At 44.4% G+C, this 18,622-nt stretch overlaps 9 non-coding genes and 5 pseudogenes across 9 annotated transcripts; all 14 read left to right on the forward strand.

Annotated features, from left to right (window-relative positions):
• The first annotated feature begins 2,024 nt into the window (after positions 1 to 2,024).
• LOC125732206 (5S ribosomal RNA) lies at positions 2,025 to 2,133 on the forward strand (annotated as a pseudogene).
• Positions 2,134 to 3,207: 1,074 nt separating this feature from the next.
• On the forward strand, positions 3,208 to 3,326 carry LOC125734494 (5S ribosomal RNA). The gene has a single exon (XR_007393804.1). It is a non-coding gene; the product is annotated as a 5S ribosomal RNA (ribosomal RNA).
• Positions 3,327 to 4,406: 1,080 nt separating this feature from the next.
• Positions 4,407 to 4,525, forward strand: LOC125732245 (5S ribosomal RNA; annotated as a pseudogene).
• A 1,078-nt stretch (positions 4,526 to 5,603) lies between these two features.
• Positions 5,604 to 5,722, forward strand: LOC125732056 (5S ribosomal RNA; annotated as a pseudogene).
• A 1,072-nt stretch (positions 5,723 to 6,794) lies between these two features.
• On the forward strand, positions 6,795 to 6,913 carry LOC125729920 (5S ribosomal RNA). The gene has a single exon (XR_007390313.1). It is a non-coding gene; the product is annotated as a 5S ribosomal RNA (ribosomal RNA).
• Positions 6,914 to 8,002: 1,089 nt separating this feature from the next.
• On the forward strand, positions 8,003 to 8,121 carry LOC125730681 (5S ribosomal RNA). Its single transcript, XR_007390983.1, has one exon. It is a non-coding gene; the product is annotated as a 5S ribosomal RNA (ribosomal RNA).
• Positions 8,122 to 9,201: 1,080 nt separating this feature from the next.
• On the forward strand, positions 9,202 to 9,320 carry LOC125732057 (5S ribosomal RNA; annotated as a pseudogene).
• Positions 9,321 to 10,392: 1,072 nt separating this feature from the next.
• On the forward strand, positions 10,393 to 10,511 carry LOC125729940 (5S ribosomal RNA). Its single transcript, XR_007390331.1, has one exon. It is a non-coding gene; the product is annotated as a 5S ribosomal RNA (ribosomal RNA).
• A 1,093-nt stretch (positions 10,512 to 11,604) lies between these two features.
• LOC125730692 (5S ribosomal RNA) lies at positions 11,605 to 11,723 on the forward strand. The gene has a single exon (XR_007390992.1). It is a non-coding gene; the product is annotated as a 5S ribosomal RNA (ribosomal RNA).
• A 1,080-nt stretch (positions 11,724 to 12,803) lies between these two features.
• Positions 12,804 to 12,922, forward strand: LOC125731974 (5S ribosomal RNA; annotated as a pseudogene).
• Positions 12,923 to 13,994: 1,072 nt separating this feature from the next.
• LOC125729947 (5S ribosomal RNA) lies at positions 13,995 to 14,113 on the forward strand. Its single transcript, XR_007390335.1, has one exon. It is a non-coding gene; the product is annotated as a 5S ribosomal RNA (ribosomal RNA).
• Positions 14,114 to 15,204: 1,091 nt separating this feature from the next.
• Positions 15,205 to 15,323, forward strand: LOC125730891 (5S ribosomal RNA). The gene has a single exon (XR_007391183.1). It is a non-coding gene; the product is annotated as a 5S ribosomal RNA (ribosomal RNA).
• A 1,082-nt stretch (positions 15,324 to 16,405) lies between these two features.
• Positions 16,406 to 16,524, forward strand: LOC125731240 (5S ribosomal RNA). The gene has a single exon (XR_007391521.1). It is a non-coding gene; the product is annotated as a 5S ribosomal RNA (ribosomal RNA).
• Positions 16,525 to 17,602: 1,078 nt separating this feature from the next.
• LOC125734498 (5S ribosomal RNA) lies at positions 17,603 to 17,721 on the forward strand. The gene has a single exon (XR_007393807.1). It is a non-coding gene; the product is annotated as a 5S ribosomal RNA (ribosomal RNA).
• The last annotated feature ends 901 nt before the right edge of the window (positions 17,722 to 18,622 follow it).

Genomic DNA, 18,622 nt, shown 5'->3' on the forward strand with positions numbered 1-18,622 from the left:
GAGATGCAGAGGAAGATGTCTTCCTGGTGAGACATATGGTCCCGGGGTCAAATATATTGCTGGACAGGTCTGAACTCGTTGGTTCACAGCCAGTGGCCTGTCGGGATGAGGACATGCAAATTGGGTCTGCTGAAACTCCAAATAGGGAGACAGTAGAAACAGATGCAGGTGAGCCTAGCCCTGAAATGCAGAGACCTGTAGCTGGGCCACGTCGGAGCCGAAGAGTGAACGCGGGGCAACATTCAAATGTGTATCATGAGCCTAGATCCGTTCTTGACATGGCCTCCGTAAGTCCTGCTGCAGTCTCACAGATATTGACTAGTTTAAGTACAGTTTTATTTCGAGAAGCAATCAAAGAGGTTAGGAAGACCTTGGTAGGTAGTGAGTAATCGAGGGCGCTTACTCCACGCAGGGGAGAATGTAACCGGGTGATCTGGAGATTTTGACCATGAGCGGTTAAGCTGCATCGGGGAACGAGGGGGAATAGGTGGTTGCGCCTTTAAGCAACTTGGTGACATCATCACCTGAGAGAGAGCGCGAAAAGCCACTGTCTGGAAGCGCCATTTTAAGCTGGATAAGCTGGGCTGCGGACGGTTTTCCGAGTGGGGTGAGAGTTTCCCAGAGTACCAGAGAGCGGTGCGTCACAAGGTTTTCTGCCCGCGCCTTGAGGTTTTACTGTGTGCCATTACCGTATTATTTTCAGTGCAAAACTGCCGTTTCCTTTTATTTCGGTGTACTCGGTTATGTGAGGTCTGCCTCACAGGGTTTTCCGTGTGTTTTATTTTACTTTTATACTGTACCAGTCCCACCTGAGTGTGGAGTTTTATTTCTTTTCTGTAAGAGAATCCTCTGTAAGGGAAAAGTGTAAGGTTTAAGAAACTGTTCATTGTAAATCCTTTTATCTTCCAACCAAAATGTCTAATTAATTAGGCCTATGGAATAAATTAGACCCAAAAAGAGTATTTGTGTTCCTGCGTGTTGTTTCCCGGGCCACATCTATCACTCCCCTTCCATTTTACTATTTTATATATATATATATATATATTTTTCTCTCATTCATAAAGGTAGCTTTTACACACCGTTTTACTCTAAATACTTCCTGGTAATTCTAGGTGCTGTAAGCTGTTCGTGCCTTTATTCCACCAGGGCGCGATCTTCTCACAAACTTGAAGACTGTCACTCCCCATTCACGTTTTACAACTTATTGTTAATGATAAAGAGACAGCTTTTTACACACAGTTTTAAACAAAGTACTGATATTATTCCTCTTCAACTGACCGCTTTGTTTTCTATGCAAAAACCACTTCGCCACAGAAGACTCGATATTATTGGCATAGCAAGTTCTGCTCTTCTCCTTTCAAAACTTGCTAAAAGCTGTATTTAAAAGAACAGATTGGCCGGGGTAATTCACACCCTTCAATGCCAGCTTAATGTTTAGGTTAGTGGGAATCACAGAGGAATTAGGGATGGAAACTTCTTTGCTGGTGGTAGAAGCGGTCTGGTGAATTTTTAGAGAGAAGAGGCCGTCGATGTTTGAATGTAGAAAATTGTTCTGGCTGCAGCCTGCAGTATGGACTTGTTGGTGTGTGTAGCTCCCAGTGTTCTGACAGCGCGACGTTTTGGGGAAGCATGTGATTCAGCAGCTACCAGTGGGCTTCGTGCGGCGGAGATTTTGTGGCTGTTAGCGGAGTTGATAACAGAGGGTCGTTAAGAGAAGCCTGCATGCAGTAGGCAAAGGAGTAATGTTTGCCGGCGGGGGACGTGCGGCGATTAACCTGTGCGGTAGTGAAAAGGAGTTAAAAAGAAGGAAGTGTGCGGATGCGGAAAGAATGGAATAATTGTGGTAGGCTGCCGGCTGAGTAGTTTGGTGAATGTTTGGTGTGGGTCCGGCGCTGCCAATTGGATGGTGGGGCTGCAGTGTGAGTCAGATAAAAAAAAAAAAAACCAGGAGTAGGATCCAATGGGACTAACTGGCATGTATAGACGCGTGTAATGCAAAAGGGCTGTTTTGGGTAGCGTCTCTCGCTTACGGCCATACCACCCTGAACACGCCTGATCTTGGAAGCTAAGCAGAGTATGGTCTGGTTAGTACTTGGAAGGGAGACCACCTGGGAATACCAGGTGCTGTAAGCTTTTCTCACTTTTACTTTATACAGGGGGCGCTCCACTTCACGATTAATTTAAATCTATCACCCCCCTTCCATTTTACTATTTTATTTATATATATATTTTCTCTCTTTCATAAAGGCAGCTTTTAGAAACCGTTTAACTCTAAATACTACCTGGTAATTCTAGGTGCTGTCAGCTGTTCGTGCCTTTATTCCACCAGGGCGCGATCTTCTCACAAACTTGAAGACTGTCACTCCCCATTCACGTTTTACAACTTATTGTTAATAATAAAGAGACAGCTTTTTACACACAGTTTTAAACAAAGTACTGATATAATTCTTCTTCAACTCACCGCTTTGTTTTCTATGCAAAAACCACTTCACCACAGAATATTCGATATTATTGGCATATTATCTGCTCTTCTCCTCCTTTTAAAACTTACTAAAAGCTGTATTTAAAAGAGCAGGTTGGCCGGGGTAATTCATACCCTTCAATGCCAGATTAATGTTTAGGTTAGTGGGAATCACAGAGGAATTAGGGATGGAAACTTCTTTGCTGGTGGTAGAAGTGGTCTGGTGAATTTTTAGAGAGAAGAGGCCGTCGATGTTTGAATGTAGAAAATTGTTCTGGCTGCAGCCTGCAGTATGGACTTGTTGGTGTGTGTAGCTCCCAGTGTTCTGACAGCGCGACGTTTTGGGGAAGCATGTGATTCAGCAGCTACCAGTGGGCTTCGTGCGGCGGAGATTTTGTGGCTGTTAGCGGAGTTGATAACAGAAGGTCATTAAGAGAAGCCTGCATGCGGTAGGCAAAGGAGTAATGTTTGCCGGCGGGGGACGTGCGGCGATTAACCTGTGCGGTAGTGAAAAGGAGTTAATGAGAAGGAAGTGTGCGGATGCGGAAAGAATGGAATAATTGTGGTAGGCTGCCGGCTGAGTAGTTTGGTGAATGTTTGGTGTGGGTCCGGCGCTGCCGATTGGATGGTGGGGCTGCAGTGTGAGTCAGATAAAAAAAAAAAAAAACAGGAGTAGGATCCAATGGGACTAACTGGCATGTATAGACGCGTGTAATGCAAATTGGCTGTTTTTGGTAGCATCTCTCGCTTACGGCCATACCACCCTGAACACGCCCGATCTCGTCTGATCTTGGAAGCTAAGCAGGGTAGGGTCTGGTTAGTACTTGGATGGGAGTCCACCTGGGAATACCAGGTGCTGTAAGCTTTTCTCACTTTTACTTTATACAGGGGGCGCTCCACTTCACGATTAATTTAAATCTATCACTCCCCTTCCATTTTACTATTTTATATATATATGTATTTTTTTCTCTCATTCATAAAGGCAGCTTTTAGAAACCGTTTTACTCTAAATACTTCCTGGTAATTCTAGGTGCTGTTAGCTGTTCGTGCCTTTATTCCACCAGGGCGCGATCTTCTCACAAACTTGAAGACTGTCACTCCCCATTCACGTTTTACAACTTATTGTTAATAATAAAGAGACAGCTTTTTACACACAGTTTTAAACAAAGTACTGATATAATTCTTCTTCAACTCACCGCTTTGTTTTCTATGCAAAAACCACTTCGCCACAGAAGACTTTATATTGTTGGTATAGCAAGGTCTGCTCTTCTCCTCCTTTCAAAACTTGCTAAAAGCTGTATTTAAAAGAGCAGGTTGGCCGGGGTAATTCACACCCTTCAATGCCAGAATAATGTTTAGGTTAGTGGGAATCACAGAGGAATTAGGGATGGAAACTTCTTTGCTGATGGTTGAAGCGGTCTGGTGAATTTTTAGAGAGAAGAGGCCGTCGATGTTTCAATGTAGAAAATTGTTCTGGCTGCAGCCTGCAGTATGGACTTGTTGGTGTGTGTAGCTCCCAGTGTTCTGACAGCGCGACGTTTTGGGGAAGCATGTGATTCAGCAGCTACCAGTGGGCTTCGTGCGGCGGAGATTTTGTGGCTGTTAGTGGAGTTGATAACAGAAGGTCATTAAGAGAAGCCTGCATGCGGTAGGCAAAGGAGTAATGTTTGCCGGCGGGGGACGTGCGGCGATTAACCTGTGCGGTAGTGAAAAGGACTTAAAGAGAAGGAAGTGTGCGGATGCGGAAAGAATGGAATAATTGTGGTAGGCTGCCGGCTGAGTAGTTTGGTGAATGTTTGGTGTGGGTGCGGCGCTGCCGATTGGATGGTGGTGCTGCAGTGTGAATCAGATAAAAAAAAAAAAAAACAGGAGTAGGATCCAATGGGACTAACTGGCATGTATAGAGGCGTGTAATGCAAAAGGGCTGTTTTTGGTAGCGTCTCACGCGTATGACCATACCACCATGAACACGCCTGATCTTGTATGATCTCGGAAGCTAAGCGGGTTAGGGTCTGGTTAGTACTTGGATGGGAGACTTTCTGGGAATACCACGTGCTGTAAGCTTTTCTCACTTTTACTTTATACAGGGGGCACTCCACCTCACGATTAATTTAAATCTATCACTCCCCTTCCATTTTACTATTTTATATATATATTTCATTTTTCTCTCATTCATGAAGGCAGCGTTTACACACGTTTTACTCTAAATACTGCCTGGTAATATTAGCTGCTGTAAGCTGTTCGTGCCTTTATTCCACCAGGGCGCGATCTTCTCACAAACTTGAAGACTGTCACTCCCCATTCACGTTTTACAACTTATTGTTAATAATAAAGAGACAGCTTTTTACACAAAGTTTTAAACAAAGTACTGATATAATTCCTCTTAAACTCACCGCTTTGTTTTCTATGCAAAAACCACTTCGCCACAGAATATTCGATATTATTGGCATATTATCTGCTCTTCTCCTCCTTTCAAAACTTGCTAAAAGCTGTATTTCAAAGAGCAGGTTGGCCGGGGTAATTCACACCCTTCAATGCCAGCTTAATGTTTAGGTTAGTGGGAATCACAGAGGAATTAGGGATGGAAACTTCTTTGCTGGTGGTAGAAGCGGTCTGGTGAATTTTTAGAGAGAAGAGGCCGTCAATGTTTGAATGTAGAAAATTGTTCTGGCTGCAGCCTGCAGTATGGACTTGTTGGTGTGTGTAGCTCCCAGTGTTCTGACAGCGCGACGTTTTGGGGAAGCATGTGATTCAGCAGTTACCAGTGGGCTTCGTGCGGCGGAGATTTTGTGGCTGTTAGCGGAGTTGATAACAGAAGGTCATTAAGAGAAGCCTGCATGCGGTAGGCAAAGGAGTAATGTTTGCCGGCGGGGGACGTGCGGCGATTAACCTGTGCGGTAGTGAAAAGGAGTTAAAAAGAAGGAAGTGTGCGGATGCGGAAAGAATGGAATAATTGTGGTAGGCTGCTGGCTGAGTAGTTTGGTGAATGTTTGGTGTGGGTCCGGCGCTGCCGATTGGATGGTGGGGCTGCAGTGTGAGTCAGATAAAAAAAAAAAAAAAAAACAGGAGTAGGATCCAATGGGACTAACTGGCATGTATAGAGGCGTGTAATGCAAAAGGCCTGTTTTTGGTAGTTTTTCTCGCTCACGGCCATACCACCCTGAACACGCCCGATCTCGTCTGATCTCAGAAGCCAAGCAGGATAGGGTCTGGTTAGTACTTGGATGGGAGACCTACTGGGATTACCCTGTGCTGTAAGCTTTTCTCACTTTTACTTTATACAGGGGGCGCTCCACTTCTCGATTAATTTAAATCTATCACTCCCCTTCCATTTTACTATTTTATATATTTCTTTTTTCTCTCATTCATAAAGGCAGCTTTTACACACGTTTTACTCTAAATACTGCCTGGTAATTATAGCTGCTGTAAGCTGTTCGTGCCTTTATTCCACCAGGGCGCGATCTTCTCACAAACTTGAAGACTGTCACTCCCCATTCACGTTTTACAACTTATTGTTAATGATAAAGAGACAGCTTTTTACACACAGTTTTAAACAAAGTACTGATATTATTCCTCTTCAACTGACCGCTTTGTTTTCTATGCAAAAACCACTTCGCCACAGAAGACTCGATATTATTGGCATAGCAAGTTCTGCTCTTCTCCTTTCAAAACTTGCTAAAAGCTGTATTTAAAAGAACAGATTGGCCGGGGTAATTCACACCCTTCAATGCCAGCTTAATGTTTAGGTTAGTGGGAATCACAGAGGAATTAGGGATGGAAACTTCTTTGCTGGTGGTAGAAGCGGTCTGGTGAATTTTTAGAGAGAAGAGGCCGTCGATGTTTGAATGTAGAAAATTGTTCTGGCTGCAGCCTGCAGTATGGACTTGTTGGTGTGTGTAGCTCCCAGTGTTCTGACAGAGCGACGTTTTGGGGAAGCATGTGATTCAGCAGCTACCAGTGGGCTTCGTGCGGCGGAGATTTTGTGGCTGTTAGCGGAGTTGATTACAGAGGGTCGTTAAGAGAAGCCTGCATGCGGTAGGCAAATGAGTAATGTTTGCCGGCGGGGGACGTGCGGCGATTAACCTGTGAGGTAGTGAAAAGGACTTAAAGAGAAGGAAGTGTGCGGATGCGGAAAGAATGGAATAATTGTGGTAGGCTGCCAGCTGAGTAGTTTGGTGAATGTTTGGTGTGGGTCCGGCGCTGCCGATTGGATGGTGGTGCTGCAGTGTGAGTCAGATAAAAAACAAAAAAAACCAGGAGTAGGATCCAATTGGACTAACTGGCATGTATAGACGCGTGTAATGCAAAAGGGCTGTTTTTGGTTGCATCTCTCGCTCACGGCCGTACCACCCTGAACACGCCCGATCTCGTCTGATCTTGGAAGCTAAGCAGGGAAGGGTTTGGTTAGTACTTGGATGGGAGACCTCCTGGGAATACCAGGTGCTGTAAGCTTTTCTCGCTTTTACTTTATACAGGGGGCGCTCCACTTCACGATTAATTGAAATCTAGCACTCCCCTTCCATTTTACTATTTTATATATATATATATATATATATATATTTTATCTCTCTTTCATAAAGCCAGCTTTTAGAAACCGTTTTACTCTAAATACTTCCTGGTAATTCTAGGTGCTGTAAGCTGTTCGTGCCTTTATTCCACCAGGGCGCGATCTTCTCACAAACTTGAAGACTGTCACTCCCCATTCACGTTTTACAACTTATTGTTAATGATAAAGAGACAGCTTTTTACACACAGTTTTAAACAAAGTACTGATATTATTCCTCTTCAACTGACCGCTTTGTTTTCTATGCAAAAACCACTTCGCCACAGAAGACTCGATATTATTGGCATAGCAAGTTCTGCTCTTCTCCTTTCAAAACTTGCTAAAAGCTGTATTTAAAAGAACAGATTGGCCGGGGTAATTCACACCCTTCAATGCCAGCTTAATGTTTAGGTTAGTGGGAATCACAGAGGAATTAGGGATGGAAACTTCTTTGCTGGTGGTAGAAGCGGTCTGGTGAATTTTTAGAGAGAAGAGGCCGTCGATGTTTGAATGTAGAAAATTGTTCTGGCTGCAGCCTGCAGTATGGACTTGTTGGTGTGTGTAGCTCCCAGTGTTCTGACAGCGCGACATTTTGGGGAAGCATGTGATTCAGCAGCTACCAGTGGGCTTCGTGCGGCGGAGATTTTGTGGCTGTTAGCGGAGTTGATTACAGAGGGTCGTTAAGAGAAGCCTGCATGCGGTAGGCAAATGAGTAATGTTTGCCAGCGGGGGACGTGCGGCGATTAACCTGTGAGGTAGTGAAAAGGACTTAAAGAGAAGGAAGTGTGCGGATGCGGAAAGAATGGAATAATTGTGGTAGGCTGCCAGCTGAGTAGTTTGGTGAATGTTTGGTGTGGGTCCGGCGCTGCCGATTGGATGGTGGTGCTGCAGTGTGAGTCAGATAAAAAACAAAAAAAACCAGGAGTAGGATCCAATGGTACTAACTGGCATGTATAGACGCGTGTAATGCAAAAGGGCTGTTTTTGGTTGCATCTCTCGCTCACGGCCGTACCACCCTGAACACGCCCGATCTCGTCTGATCTTGGAAGCTAAGCAGGGTAGGGTATGGTTAGTACTTGGATGGGTGACCACCTGGGAATACCAGGTGCTGTAAGCTTTTCTCGCTTTTACTTTATACAGGGGGCGCTCCACTTCACGATTAATTTAAATCTAGCACTCCCCTTCCATTTTACTATTTTATATATATATATATATTTTATCTCTCTTTCATAAAGCCAGCTTTTAGAAATCGTTTTACTCTAAATACTTCCTGGTAATTCTAGGTGCTGTAAGCTGTTCGTGCCTTTATTCCACCAGGGCGCGATCTTCTCACAAACTTGAAGACTGTCACTCCCCATTCACGTTTTACAACTTATTGTTAATGATAAAGAGACAGCTTTTTACACACAGTTTTAAACAAAGTACTGATATTATTCCTCTTCAACTGACCGCTTTGTTTTCTATGCAAAAACCACTTCGCCACAGAAGACTCGATATTATTGGCATAGCAAGTTCTGCTCTTCTCCTTTCAAAACTTGCTAAAAGCTGTATTTAAAAGAACAGATTGGCCGGGGTAATTCACACCCTTCAATGCCAGCTTAATGTTTAGGTTAGTGGGAATCACAGAGGAATTAGGGATGGAAACTTCTTTGCTGGTGGTAGAAGCGGTCTGGTGAATTTTTAGAGAGAAGAGGCCGTCGATGTTTGAATGTAGAAAATTGTTCTGGCTGCAGCCTGCAGTATGGACTTGTTGGTGTGTGTAGCTCCCAGTGTTCTGACAGCGCGACGTTTTGGGGAAGCATGTGATTCAGCAGCTACCAGTGGGCTTCGTGCGGCGGAGATTTTGTGGCTGTTAGCGGAGTTGATAACAGAGGGTCGTTAAGAGAAGCCTGCATGCAGTAGGCAAAGGAGTAATGTTTGCCGGCGGGGGACGTGCGGCGATTAACCTGTGCGGTAGTGAAAAGGAGTTAAAAAGAAGGAAGTGTGCGGATGCGGAAAGAATGGAATAATTGTGGTAGGCTGCCGGCTGAGTAGTTTGGTGAATGTTTGGTGTGGGTCCGGCGCTGCCGATTGGATGGTGGGGCTGCAGTGTGAGTCAGATAAAAAAAAAAAAAAGAACATTAGTAGGATCCAATGGGACTAACTGGCATGTATAGACGCGTGTAATGCAAAAGGGCTGTTTTTGGTAGTTTTTCTCGCTCACGGCCATACCACCCTGAACACGCCCGATCTCGTCTGATCTCAGAAGCCAAGCAGGATAGGGTCTGGTTAGTACTTGGATGGGAGACCTACTGGGATTACCCTGTGCTGTAAGCTTTTCTCACTTTTACTTTATACAGGGGGCGCTCCACTTCTCGATTAATTTAAATCTATCACTCCCCTTCCATTTTACTATTTTATATATTTCTTTTTTCTCTCATTCATAAAGGCAGCTTTTACACACGTTTTACTCTAAATACTGCCTGGTAATTATAGCTGCTGTAAGCTGTTCGTGCCTTTATTCCACCAGGGCGCGATCTTCTCACAAACTTGAAGACTGTCACTCCCCATTCACGTTTTACAACTTATTGTTAATGATAAAGAGACAGCTTTTTACACACAGTTTTAAACAAAGTACTGATATTATTCCTCTTCAACTGACCGCTTTGTTTTCTATGCAAAAACCACTTCGCCACAGAAGACTCGATATTATTGGCATAGCAAGTTCTGCTCTTCTCCTTTCAAAACTTGCTAAAAGCTGTATTTAAAAGAACAGATTGGCCGGGGTAATTCACACCCTTCAATGCCAGCTTAATGTTTTGGTTAGTGGGAATCACAGAGGAATTAGGGATGGAAACTTCTTTGCTGGTGGTAGAAGCGGTCTGGTGAATTTTTAGAGAGAAGAGGCCGTCGATGTTTGAATGTAGAAAATTGTTCTGGCTGCAGCCTGCAGTATGGACTTGTTGGTGTGTGTAGCTCCCAGTGTTCTGACAGAGCGACGTTTTGGGGAAGCATGTGATTCAGCAGCTACCAGTGGGCTTCGTGCGGCGGAGATTTTGTGGCTGTTAGCGGAGTTGATTACAGAGGGTCGTTAAGAGAAGCCTGCATGCGGTAGGCAAATGAGTAATGTTTGCCGGCGGGGGACGTGCGGCGATTAACCTGTGAGGTAGTGAAAAGGACTTAAAGAGAAGGAAGTGTGCGGATGCGGAAAGAATGGAATAATTGTGGTAGGCTGCCAGCTGAGTAGTTTGGTGAATGTTTGGTGTGGGTCCGGCGCTGCCGATTGGATGGTGGTGCTGCAGTGTGAGTCAGATAAAAAACAAAAAAAACCAGGAGTAGGATCCAATTGGACTAACTGGCATGTATAGACGCGTGTAATGCAAAAGGGCTGTTTTTGGTTGCATCTCTCGCTCACGGCCGTACCACCCTGAACACGCCCGATCTCGTCTGATCTTGGAAGCTAAGCAGGGAAGGGTTTGGTTAGTACTTGGATGGGAGACCTCCTGGGAATACCAGGTGCTGTAAGCTTTTCTCGCTTTTACTTTATACAGGGGGCGCTCCACTTCACGATTAATTGAAATCTAGCACTCCCCTTCCATTTTACTATTTTATATATATATATATATATATATATATATATTTTATCTCTCTTTCATAAAGCCAGCTTTTAGAAACCGTTTTACTCTAAATACTTCCTGGTAATTCTAGGTGCTGTAAGCTGTTCGTGCCTTTATTCCACCAGGGCGCGATCTTCTCACAAACTTGAAGACTGTCACTCCCCATTCACGTTTTACAACTTATTGTTAATGATAAAGAGACAGCTTTTTACACACAGTTTTAAACAAAGTACTGATATTATTCCTCTTCAACTGACCGCTTTGTTTTCTATGCAAAAACCACTTCGCCACAGAAGACTCGATATTATTGGCATAGCAAGTTCTGCTCTTCTCCTTTCAAAACTTGCTAAAAGCTGTATTTAAAAGAACAGATTGGCCGGGGTAATTCACACCCTTCAATGCCAGCTTAATGTTTAGGTTAGTGGGAATCACAGAGGAATTAGGGATGGAAACTTCTTTGCTGGTGGTAGAAGCGGTCTGGTGAATTTTTAGAGAGAAGAGGCCGTCGATGTTTGAATGTAGAAAATTGTTCTGGCTGCAGCCTGCAGTATGGACTTGTTGGTGTGTGTAGCTCCCAGTGTTCTGACAGCGCGACATTTTGGGGAAGCATGTGATTCAGCAGCTACCAGTGGGCTTCGTGCGGCGGAGATTTTGTGGCTGTTAGCGGAGTTGATTACAGAGGGTCGTTAAGAGAAGCCTGCATGCGGTAGGCAAATGAGTAATGTTTGCCAGCGGGGGACGTGCGGCGATTAACCTGTGAGGTAGTGAAAAGGACTTAAAGAGAAGGAAGTGTGCGGATGCGGAAAGAATGGAATAATTGTGGTAGGCTGCCAGCTGAGTAGTTTGGTGAATGTTTGGTGTGGGTCCGGCGCTGCCGATTGGATGGTGGTGCTGCAGTGTGAGTCAGATAAAAAACAAAAAAAACCAGGAGTAGGATCCAATGGTACTAACTGGCATGTATAGACGCGTGTAATGCAAAAGGGCTGTTTTTGGTTGCATCTCTCGCTCACGGCCGTACCACCCTGAACACGCCCGATCTCGTCTGATCTTGGAAGCTAAGCAGGGTAGGGTATGGTTAGTACTTGGATGGGTGACCACCTGGGAATACCAGGTGCTGTAAGCTTTTCTCGCTTTTACTTTATACAGGGGGCGCTCCACTTCACGATTAATTTAAATCTAGCACTCCCCTTCCATTTTACTATTTTATATATATATATATATTTTATCTCTCTTTCATAAAGCCAGCTTTTAGAAATCGTTTTACTCTAAATACTTCCTGGTAATTCTAGGTGCTGTAAGCTGTTCGTGCCTTTATTCCACCAGGGCGCGATCTTCTCACAAACTTGAAGACTGTCACTCCCCATTCACGTTTTACAACTTATTGTTAATGATAAAGAGACAGCTTTTTACACACAGTTTTAAACAAAGTACTGATATTATTCCTCTTCAACTGACCGCTTTGTTTTCTATGCAAAAACCACTTCGCCACAGAAGACTCGATATTATTGGCATAGCAAGTTCTGCTCTTCTCCTTTCAAAACTTGCTAAAAGCTGTATTTAAAAGAACAGATTGGCCGGGGTAATTCACACCCTTCAATGCCAGCTTAATGTTTAGGTTAGTGGGAATCACAGAGGAATTAGGGATGGAAACTTCTTTGCTGGTGGTAGAAGCGGTCTGGTGAATTTTTAGAGAGAAGAGGCCGTCGATGTTTGAATGTAGAAAATTGTTCTGGCTGCAGCCTGCAGTATGGACTTGTTGGTGTGTGTAGCTCCCAGTGTTCTGACAGCGCGACGTTTTGGGGAAGCATGTGATTCAGCAGCTACCAGTGGGCTTCGTGCGGCGGAGATTTTGTGGCTGTTAGCGGAGTTGATAACAGAGGGTCGTTAAGAGAAGCCTGCATGCAGTAGGCAAAGGAGTAATGTTTGCCGGCGGGGGACGTGCGGCGATTAACCTGTGCGGTAGTGAAAAGGAGTTAAAAAGAAGGAAGTGTGCGGATGCGGAAAGAATGGAATAATTGTGGTAGGCTGCCGGCTGAGTAGTTTGGTGAATGTTTGGTGTGGGTCCGGCGCTGCCGATTGGATGGTGGGGCTGCAGTGTGAGTCAGATAAAAAAAAAAAAAAGAACATTAGTAGGATCCAATGGGACTAACTGGCATGTATAGACGCGTGTAATGCAAAAGGGCTGTTTTTGGTAGCATCTCTCGCTTACGGCCATACCACCCTGAACACGCCCGATCTCGTCTGATCTCAGAAGCCAAGCAGGATAGGGTCTGGTTAGTACTCGGATGGGAGACCTACTGGGATTACCCTGTGCTGTAAGCTTTTCTCACTTTTACTTTATACAGGGGGCGCTCCACTTCTCGATTAATTTAAATCTATCACTCCCCTTCCATTTTACTATTTTATATATTTCTTATTTCTCTCATTCATAAAGGCAGCTTTTACACACGTTTTACTCTAAATACTGCCTGGTAATTATAGCTGCTGTAAGCTGTTCGTGCCTTTATTCCACCAGGGCGCGATCTTCTCACAAACTTGAAGACTGTCACTCCCCATTCACGTTTTACAACTTATTGTTAATGATAAAGAGACAGCTTTTTACACACAGTTTTAAACAAAGTACTGATATTATTACTCTTCAACTGACCGCTTTGTTTTCTATGCAAAAACCACTTCGCCACAGAAGACTCGATATTATTGGCATAGCAAGTTCTGCTCTTCTCCTTTCAAAACTTGCTAAAAGCTGTATTTAAAAGAACAGATTGGCCGGGGTAATTCACACCCTTCAATGCCAGCTTAATGTTTAGGTTAGTGGGAATCACAGAGGAATTAGGGATGGAAACTTCTTTGCTGGTGGTAGAAGCGGTCTGGTGAATTTTTAGAGAGAAGAGGCCGTCGATGTTTGAATGTAGAAAATTGTTCTGGCTGCAGCCTGCAGTATGGACTTGTTGGTGTGTGTAGCTCCCAGTGTTCTGACAGAGCGACGTTTTGGGGAAGCATGTGATTCAGCAGCTACCAGTGGGCTTCGTGCGGCGGAGATTTTGTGGCTGTTAGCGGAGTTGATTACAGAGGGTCGTTAAGAGAAGCCTGCATGCGGTAGGCAAATGAGTAATGTTTGCCGGCGGGGGACGTGCGGCGATTAACCTGTGAGGTAGTGAAAAGGACTTAAAGAGAAGGAAGTGTGCGGATGCGGAAAGAATGGAATAATTGTGGTAGGCTGCCAGCTGAGTAGTTTGGTGAATGTTTGGTGTGGGTCCGGCGCTGCCGATTGGATGGTGGTGCTGCAGTGTGAGTCAGATAAAAAACAAAAAAAACCAGGAGTAGGATCCAATGGGACTAACTGGCATGTATAGACGCGTGTAATGCAAAAGGGCTGTTTTTGGTTGCATCTCTCGCTCACGGCCGTACCACCCTGAACACGCCCGATCTCGTCTGATCTTGGAAGCTAAGCAGGGAAGGGTTTGGTTAGTACTTGGATGGGAGACCTCCTGGGAATACCAGGTGCTGTAAGCTTTTCTCGCTTTTACTTTATACAGGGGGCGCTCCACTTCACGATTAATTGAAATCTAGCACTCCCCTTCCATTTTACTATTTTATATATATATATATATATATATATATATTTTATCTCTCTTTCATAAAGCCAGCTTTTAGAAACCGTTTTACTCTAAATACTTCCTGGTAATTCTAGGTGCTGTAAGCTGTTCGTGCCTTTATTCCACCAGGGCGCGATCTTCTCACAAACTTGAAGACTGTCACTCCCCATTCACGTTTTACAACTTATTGTTAATGATAAAGAGACAGCTTTTTACACACAGTTTTAAACAAAGTACTGATATTATTCCTCTTCAACTGACCGCTTTGTTTTCTATGCAAAAACCACTTCGCCACAGAAGACTCGATATTATTGGCATAGCAAGTTCTGCTCTTCTCCTTTCAAAACTTGCTAAAAGCTGTATTTAAAAGAACAGATTGGCCGGGGTAATTCACACCCTTCAATGCCAGCTTAATGTTTAGGTTAGTGGGAATCACAGAGGAATTAGGGATGGAAACTTCTTTGCTGGTGGTAGAAGCGGTCTGGTGAATTTTTAGAGAGAAGAGGCCGTCGATGTTTGAATGTAGAAAATTGTTCTGGCTGCAGCCTGCAGTATGGACTTGTTGGTGTGTGTAGCTCCCAGTGTTCTGACAGCGCGACATTTTGGGGAAGCATGTGATTCAGCAGCTACCAGTGGGCTTCGTGCGGCGGAGATTTTGTGGCTGTTAGCGGAGTTGATTACAGAGGGTCGTTAAGAGAAGCCTGCATGCGGTAGGCAAATGAGTAATGTTTGCCGGCGGGGGACGTGCGGCGATTAACCTGTGAGGTAGTGAAAAGGACTTAAAGAGAAGGAAGTGTGCGGATGCGGAAAGAATGGAATAATTGTGGTAGGCTGCCAGCTGAGTAGTTTGGTGAATGTTTGGTGTGGGTCCGGCGCTGCCGATTGGATGGTGGTGCTGCAGTGTGAGTCAGATAAAAAACAAAAAAAACCAGGAGTAGGATCCAATGGTACTAACTGGCATGTATAGACGCGTGTAATGCAAAAGGGCTGTTTTTGGTTGCATCTCTCGCTCACGGCCGTACCACCCTGAACACGCCCGATCTCGTCTGATCTTGGAAGCTAAGCAGGGTAGGGTATGGTTAGTACCTGGATGGGTGACCACCTGGGAATACCAGGTGCTGTAAGCTTTTCTCGCTTTTACTTTATACAGGGGGCGCTCCACTTCACGATTAATTTAAATCTAGCACTCCCCTTCCATTTTACTATTTTATATATATATATATATATTTTATCTCTCTTTCATAAAGCCAGCTTTTAGAAACCGTTTTACTCTAAATACTTCCTGGTAATTCTAGGTGCTGTAAGCTGTTCGTGCCTTTATTCCACCAGGGCGCGATCTTCTCACAAACTTGAAGACTGTCACTCCCCATTCACGTTTTACAACTTATTGTTAATGATAAAGAGACAGCTTTTTACACACAGTTTTAAACAAAGTACTGATATTATTCCTCTTCAACTGACTGCTTTGTTTTCTATGCAAAAACCACTTCGCCACAGAAGACTCGATATTATTGGCATAGCAAGTTCTGCTCTTCTCCTTTCAAAACTTGCTAAAAGCTGTATTTAAAAGAACAGATTGGCCGGGGTAATTCACACCCTTCAATGCCAGCTTAATGTTTAGGTTAGTGGGAATCACAGAGGAATTAGGGATGGAAACTTCTTTGCTGGTGGTAGAAGCGGTCTGGTGAATTTTTAGAGAGAAGAGGCCGTCGATGTTTGAATGTAGAAAATTGTTCTGGCTGCAGCCTGCAGTATGGACTTGTTGGTGTGTGTAGCTCCCAGTGTTCTGACAGCGCGACGTTTTGGGGAAGCATGTGATTCAGCAGCTACCAGTGGGCTTCGTGCGGCGGAGATTTTGTGGCTGTTAGCGGAGTTGATAACAGAGGGTCGTTAAGAGAAGCCTGCATGCAGTAGGCAAAGGAGTAATGTTTGCCGGCGGGGGACGTGCGGCGATTAACCTGTGCGGTAGTGAAAAGGAGTTAAAAAGAAGGAAGTGTGCGGATGCGGAAAGAATGGAATAATTGTGGTAGGCTGCCGGCTGAGTAGTTTGGTGAATGTTTGGTGTGGGTCCGGCGCTGCCGATTGGATGGTGGGGCTGCAGTGTGAGTCAGATAAAAAAAAAAAAAAAACCAGGAGTAGGATCCAATGGGACTAACTGGCATGTATAGACGCGTGTAATGCAAAAGGGCTGTTTTTGGTAGCATCTCTCGCTTACGGCCATACCACCCTGAACACGCCCGATCTCGTCTGATCTCGCAAGCCAAGCAGTGTAGGGTGTGGTTAGTACTTGGATGGGAGACCTCCTGGGAATACCAGGTGCTGTAAGCTTTTCTCACTTTTACTTCAAACGGGGGGCGCTCCACTTCACGATTAATTTAAATCTAGCACTCCCCTTCCATTTTACTATTTTATATATATATATATATTTTATCTCTCTTTCATAAAGCCAGCTTTTAGAAACCGTTTTACTCTAAATACTTCCTGGTAATTCTAGGTGCTGTAAGCTGTTCGTGCCTTTATTCCACCAGGGCGCGATCTTCTCACAAACTTGAAGACTGTCACTCCCCATTCACGTTTTACAACTTATTGTTAATGATAAAGAGACAGCTTTTTACACACAGTTTTAAACAAAGTACTGATATTATTCCTCTTCAACTGACCGCTTTGTTTTCTATGCAAAAACCACTTCGCCACAGAAGACTCGATATTATTGGCATAGCAAGTTCTGCTCTTCTCCTTTCAAAACTTGCTAAAAGCTGTATTTAAAAGAACAGATTGGCCGGGGTAATTCACACCCTTCAATGCCAGCTTAATGTTTAGGTTAGTGGGAATCACAGAGGAATTAGGGATGGAAACTTCTTTGCTGGTGGTAGAAGCGGTCTGGTGAATTTTTAGAGAGAAGAGGCCGTCGATGTTTGAATGTAGAAAATTGTTCTGGCTGCAGCCTGCAGTATGGACTTGTTGGTGTGTGTAGCTCCCAGTGTTCTAACAGCGCGACGTTTTGGGCAAGCATGTGATTCAGCAGCTACCAGTGGGCTTCGTGCGGCGGAGATTTTGTGGCTGTTAGCGGAGTTGATAACAGAGGGTCGTTAAGAGAAGCCTGCATGCGGTAGGCAAAGGAGTAATGTTTGCCGGCGGGGGACGTGCGGCGATTAACCTGTGCGGTAGTGAAAAGGAGTTAAAAAGAAGGAAGTGTGCGGATGCGGAAAGAATGGAATAATTGTGGTAGGCTGCCGGCTGAGTAGTTTGGTGAATGTTTGGTGTGGGTCCGGCGCTGCCGATTGGATGGTGGGGCTGCAGTGTGAGTCAGATAAAAAAAAAAAAAACCAGGAGTAGGATCCAATGGGACTAACTGGCATGTATAGACGCGTGTAATGCAAAAGGGCTGTTTTTGGTAGGATCTCTCGCTTACGGCCATACCACCCTGAACACGCCCGATCTCGTCTGATCTCGGAAGCTAAGCAGGGTAGGGTCTGGTTAGTACTTGGATGGGAGACCTCCTGGGAATACCAGGTGCTGTAAGCTTTTCTCACTTTTACTTTAAACGGGGGGCGCTCCACTTCACGATTAATTTAAATCTACCACTCCCCTTCCATTTTACTATTTTATATATATATATATATATATATATATATATATATATATATATATATTTATCTCATTCATAAAGGCAGCTTTTACACACCGTTTTACTCTAAATACTTCCTGGTAATTCTAGGTGCTGTAAGCTGTTCGTGCCTTTATTCCACCAGGGCACGATCTTCTCACAAACTTGAAGACTGTCACTCCCCATTCACGTTTTACAACTTATTGTTAATGATAAAGAGACAGCTTTTTACACACAGTTTTAAACAAAATACTGATATTATTCCTCTTCAACTGACCGCTTTGTTTTCTATGCAAAAACCACTTCGCCACAGAAGACTCGATATTATTGGCATAGCAAGTTCTGCTCTTCTCCTTTCAAAACTTGCTAAAAGCTGTATTTAAAAGAACAGGTTGGCCGGGGTAATTCACACCCTTCAATGCCAGCTTAATGTTTAGGTTAGTGGGAATCACAGAGGAATTAGGGATGGAAACTTCTTTGCTGGTGGTAGAAGCGGTCTGGTGAATTTTTAGAGAGAAGAGGCCGTCGATGTTTGAATGTAGAAAATTGTTCTGGCTGCAGCCTGCTGTATGGACTTGTTGGTGTGTGTAGCTCCCAGTGTTCTGACAGCGCGATGTTTTAGGGAAGCATCTGATTCAGCAGCTACCAGTGGGCTTCGTGCGGCGGAGATTTTGTGGCTGTTAGCGGAGTTGATAACAGAGGGTCGTTAATAGAAGCCTGCATGCAGTAGGCAAAGGAGTAATGTTTGCCGGCGGGGGACGTGCGGCGATTAACCTGTGCGGTAGTGAAAATGAGTTAAAAAGAAGGAAGTGTGCGGAT

The sequence above is a fragment of the Brienomyrus brachyistius genome, chromosome 2 (genome assembly GCF_023856365.1).
Source record: "Brienomyrus brachyistius isolate T26 chromosome 2, BBRACH_0.4, whole genome shotgun sequence".
NCBI classification, from domain to species: Eukaryota; Metazoa; Chordata; class Actinopteri; order Osteoglossiformes; family Mormyridae; genus Brienomyrus; species Brienomyrus brachyistius.